This window comes from Arachis hypogaea, chromosome 13 (assembly GCF_003086295.3).
Source record: "Arachis hypogaea cultivar Tifrunner chromosome 13, arahy.Tifrunner.gnm2.J5K5, whole genome shotgun sequence".
In the NCBI taxonomy this organism is placed as follows: Eukaryota; Viridiplantae; Streptophyta; class Magnoliopsida; order Fabales; family Fabaceae; genus Arachis; species Arachis hypogaea.
The window spans coordinates 45,436,577-45,442,576 of NC_092048.1; positions in this window are offsets into that span (position 1 = coordinate 45,436,577).

Consider the following 6,000-nt stretch of genomic DNA (forward strand, 5'->3'; position numbering starts at 1 on the left):
ACGGACCGGGATCACCACATTTCTCCGGTATAGCACCCATCAGAGTAGAAATTGAGCTACCCAAAGGAATAGTTTCTAAATCATGAATCTTCTCCTTATTCATGCATAAATCCTTTAGAAATTTAGCATACTTAGGAACTTGACGAATAACATAAAAAAGGGAAATAGTTACCTCAACCTTTTTGAAGATATCCACCATCTTGGGATCTAGCTCCACTTGCTTCTTAGTCCTCCTAGCAAGGTGTGGAAAAGGAATGGGAATGGCCTCTTTCAACACATTGTCTTCCTTAGAAACTTCATGCCTTGGTTGAGAAACTTCTGCTTCAACCGCCTCTTGTACCTCATCCTCGTCTTCCACATCTTCTATCTTAACAACATCTTCATCCTGAGTGGCTAGTCTTGAGCTCGGCTCCTCGGGACTCCTCTCTTGCAATGTAGTGCCGGACCTCAAAGTGATGGCATTGATTCCACCCTTGGGGTTAGATAAAGATTGAGAGGGAAGTACACTAGAGCTTGAAGGTTGAGTGTTGGAGGTAAAGGGTGGGTCCATATGGAATAAAAGAGCTTGGATGGTAGAGGTAAGACCGGTGATACTAGAGTTAAGTGAAGTTTGAAGCTCTTTTTGTCCTTGAAGAATAGAACGGAGTATTTCATCTTGGTTGGACGAAGAAGGAGGGTAGGTAATTTGTGGGACTTGTGGTTGGTTGAATTGAGGTGCTTGGACTTACCTTTGGTGAGGTGGTTGGTATCTTTGGCCTTGACTTTACTATTGGTATGGAGAGTTTTGTTGATACCGGTTTTATTGGTAGTTATTATTCCACCTTTGATTTCCACTATTGTCTCTGCCTCCTTGGTTTTAGTTGTCCCTCCATCCTGGGTTGGGATTGTCTTGCCAACCTTGATTATAGTTACCATCTTGATTATAGTTACCGCCTTGTTGATAGTACCCTTGATTTGGACGGTTGTAATAAGCATTGGTAGCCGCCAAGGTGTTGTCCTCTTAGAGTTGTGGGCATTCATCAATATAGTGAGAATAGCAAGTGCAAATTCCACATACTCTCTGAGGGACTAACTGTTGACATTGTTGTTGTGGAGGGGGTAGAGGTTGTTGTTGATAGAGTTGGAGTTGCTTGAGTATTGGTGCACAAAATTGTGATCCCTGGTTATGGCTCCAAAAACTTGGTGCTCTAATCTTAATTCATAATTTGCCACAACTTCGATACAACTAACCAGCAAGTGCACTGGGTCGTCCAAGTAATAAAACCTTACGTGAGTAAGGGTCGATCCCACGGAGATTGTCGGCTTGAAGCAGGCTATGGTCACCTTGTAAATCTCAGTCAGGCGGATATCAAATGGTTATGGAGTTTTCGAATAATAATAATAGATAAACAGAAAATAAAGATAGAAATACTTATGTAATTCATTGGTGAGAATTTCAGATAAGCGTATAGAGATGCTTTCATTCCTCTGAACCTCTGCTTTCCTGCTGTCTTCATCCAATCATTCCTACTCCTTTCCATGGCAAGCTTTATATAGGGCATTACCGTTGTCAATGGCTATACCCCATCCTCTCTGTGAAAAAGGTCCAAATGCTCTGTCATGGCACGGCTAATCATCTGGAGGTTCTCGATCATACTGGAATAGGATTCACCCTCCTTTTGCGTCTGTCACTACGCCCAGCACTCGCGAGTTTGAAGTTCGTCACAGCCATCCCTTCCCAGATCCTACTCGAAATACCACAGACAAGGTTTAGACTTTTTGGATCTCAGGAATGGCCATCCATGGGTTCTAACTTATACCACAAAGATTCTAATATCTCGGACTCAGTCCCCTGTATTAGATATCTAAGAGATACTCATTCTAGCTTGTTTGCATGTAGAACGGAAGTGTTTGTCAGGCACGCATTCATAAGTGAGAATAATGATGAGCGTCACATAATCATCACATTCATCATGTTCTTGGGTACGAATAGATATCTTAGAAGCGGAATAAGTTGAATTGAATATGAAACAGTAGTACTTTGCGTTAAATCATGAGGAACAGCAGAGCTCCACACCTTAATCTATGGAGTGCAGAAACTCTACCATTGAAAATACATAAATGATAATGGAGTTCATTGGTCTCGGTCCCAGAGGGGAACCGGAGTAACCAAGACTCTGAATACAATGATAAAAAGTTCTATATATACTAGACTAGCTACTAGGGTTTACAGAAGTAAGTAATTGATGCATAAATCCACTTCCGGGGCCCACTTGGTGTGTGCTTGGGCTGAGCTTGAAGTTTACACGTGCAGAGGCTTCTTTTGGAGTTGAACGCCAAGTTGTAACGTGTTTTTGGCGTTCAACTCTGGTTTGTGACGTGTTTCTGGCGTTTAACTCCAGACTGCAGCGTAGAACTGGCGTTCAACGACCTTTTGCATCGTCTGAACTTGGGCAAAGTATAGACTATTATATATTGCTGGAAAGCCCTGGATGTCTACTTTCCAAAGCCGTTGAGAGAGCACCATTTGGAGTTCTGTAGCTCCAGAAAATCCACTTTGAGTGCAGGGAGGTCAGAATCCAACAGCATCAGCAGTCCTTCTTCGACCTCTGAATCTAATTTTTGCTCAAGTCCCTCAATTTCAGCCAGAAAATACCTGAAATCACAGAAAAATACAGAAACTAATAGTAAAGTATAGAAATGTGAATTTAACATAAAAACTAATAAAAACATCCCTAAAAGTAACTAGATCCTACTAAAAACATACTAAAAATAATGCCAAAAAGCGTATAAATTATCCGCTCATCACAATACCAAACTTAAATTGTTGCTTGTCCCCAAGCAACTGAAAATCAAATAGGATAAAAAGAAGAGAATATACTATAAATTCCAAAATATCAATGAAACATAGCTCCAATCAGATGAGCGGGACTTGTAGCTTTTTGCCTCTTGAATAGTTTTGACATCTCACTTTATCCATTGAAGTTCAGAATGATTAGCATCTATAGGAACTTAGAGTTCAGATAGTGTTATTGATTCTCCTAGTTCAGTATGTTGATTCTTGAACACAGCTACTTTATGAGTCTTGGCCGTGGCCCTAAGCACTTTGTTTTCCAGTATTACCACCAGATACATAAATGCCACAGACACATAACTGGGTGAACCTTTTCAGATTGTGACTCAGCTTTGCTAAAGTCCCCAATTAGAGGTGTCCAGGGTTCTTAAGCACACTCTGTTTTTGCTTTGGACCTTGACTTTAACCGCTCAGTCTCAAGTTTTCACTTGACACCTTCACGTCACAAGCACATGGTTAGGGACAGCTTGGTTTAGCCGCTTAGGCCAGGATTCTATTCCTTTAGGCCCTCCTATCCACTGATGCTCAAAGCCTTGGGATCCTTTTTATTTACCCTTGCCTTTTAGTTTTAAGGGTTATTGGCTTTTTTGCTCTTGCCTTTTGGTTTTAAGAGCTTTTGGCTTTTTCTGCTTACTTTTTCTTTTTCTTTCTCTTTTTTTTTTCGCTATTTTTCTGCAAGCTTTGTATTCACTGCTTTTTCTTGCTTCAAGAATCATTTTTATGATTTTTCAGATTATCAAATAACATGTCTCCTTGTCATCATTCTTTCAAGAGCCAACATATTTAACATTCATAAACAACAACTTCAAAAGACATATGCACTGTTCAAGCATTCATTCAGAAAACAAAAAGTATTGTCACCACATCAATATAATTAAACTAAGTTCAAGGATAAATTTGAAACTCATGTACTTCTTGTTCTTTTGAATTAAAAATATTTTTCATTTAAGAGAGGTGATGGATTCATAGGACATTCATAACTTTAAGACAAAGTTACTAAATACTAATGATCATGTAATAAGACACTAATATAGATAAGCACTTAATATAAAGAAAACGAAAAACAGAAAATTTGAGAACAAGGAATGAGTCCACCTTAGTGATGGTGGCGTTTCCTTCTTGAGGAACCAATGATGTCCTTGAGCTCTTCTATGTCTCTTCCTTGTCTTTGTTGCTCCTCCCTCATTGCTCTTTGATCTTCTCTAATTTCATGGAGGATGATGGAGTGCTCTTGGTGTTCCACCCTTAGTTGTCCCATGTTGGAACTCAGTTCTCCTAGGGAGGTGTTGATTTGCTCCCAAAAGTTCTGTGGAGGAAAGTGCATCCCTTGAGGCATCTCAGGGATTTCTTGGTGATGAGCTTCTTCATGCGTCTCTTGAGATCCATGAATAGGCTCTCTTGTTTGCTCCATCCTTTTCTTAGCGATCGGATTGTCCTCATCAATGAGGATATCTCCCTCTATGTCAATCCCAGCCAAATTGCATAGATGGTAAATGAGGTGAGGAAAAGCTAACCTTGCCATAGTGGAGGACTTGTCAGCTACCTTGTAGAGTTCTTGAGGTATAATCTCATGAACCTTCACCTCTTCTCCAATCATGATGCTATAGATCATGATGGCCCGGTCTATAGTAACTTCAGACCGGTTGCTAGTGGAAATGATTGAGCGTTGAATGAACTCCAACCATCCTCTAGCTACAGGCTTAAGGTCCAGTCTTCTCAGTTGAACCGGTTTGCCTTTTGAGTCAATCTTCCATTGATCTCCTTCCACACATATGTCCATGAGAACTTGGTCCAACCTTTGATCAAAGTTGACTCTCCTTGTGTAAGGGCGTGTGTTCTCTTCCATCATTGGCAAGTTGAACGCCAACCTCACATTTTTCGGACTAAAATCTAAGTATTTCCCCCGAACCATGGTGAGATAATTCTTTGGGTTCGGGTTCTTACTTTGACCATGGTTCCTAGTGATCCATGCATTAGCATAGAACTCTTGAACCATTAGAATTACGACTTGTTGGATGGGATTTATTAGAACTTCTCAACCTCTTCTTTAGATCTCATGTCGGATCTCCGGATACTCATTTTTCTTGAGTTTGAAAGGGACCTCGGGGATCACCTTCTTCTTGGCCACAACATCATAGAAGTGGTCTTGATGGGCTTTGGAGATAAATCTTTCCATCTCCCATGACTCGGAGGTGGAAGCTTTTGTCTTCCCTTTCCCTTTTCTAGAGGATTCTCCGGTCTTAGGTGCCGTCAATGGTAATGGAAAAACAAAAAGCTTATGCTTTTACCACACCAAACTTAGAATATTGCTCGTCTTCGAGCAAGAGAAGAAAGAAAATAAGAAGAAGAAGAAGATATAGAGGGACAGTGAGGGGGTGTTTCGGCCAAGAAGGGGAAGAGAGGGTTGTGTTGTGTGAAAATGAAGAAGAATAGAGGGGTTTATATAGTGTAGGGAGAGGGGTTAGGTTCGGCCATTTAGGGTGGGTTTGGGTGGGAAAGTGATTTTGAATTTTGAAGGTAGGTGGGGTTTATGGGGAAGAGTGGATGGATGTGAGTGGTGAAGGGGTAGTAGGGAAGAGAGAGATTGAGGTGATTGGTGAAGGGTTTTGGGGAAGAGTATTTATTGGGAAGAGAGGATGAATGAGAAGAGGGAAGAGTATGAGTGGAGGTAGGTGGGGATCCTGTGGGGTCCACAGATACTGAGATGATCCTGTGGGGTCCACAGATCCTGAGGTGTTAAGGAATTACATCCCTGCACCAATTAGGCATGTAAAATGCCTTTGCATGCAATTCTGGAATTTAAACGCCGAATTGGTGCTTGTTCTGGGCGTTCAGCGCCCAGATGCAGCATGTTTCTGGCGTTGAACGCCAGTTCTATGATTGTTTCTGGCGTTCAACACCAGCTTTCCTCAGTGTGCATTCCTGGCGTCTGAACGCCAGGATGCTGCTTGTTTTGGGCGTTCAACGCCAGATCCATGCTCTGTTCTGGCGTTGAACGCCAGCCAGATGCTCCTTACTGGCGTTTAAACGCCAGTAAGCTCTTCCTCCAGGGTGTGATTTTTCTTCTGCTATTTTTGATTCTGTTTTTGATTTTTCTATTTATTTTGTGACTCCACATGATCATGAACCTAATAAAACATGAAAGAACAAAAAAAATGAAAATAGAA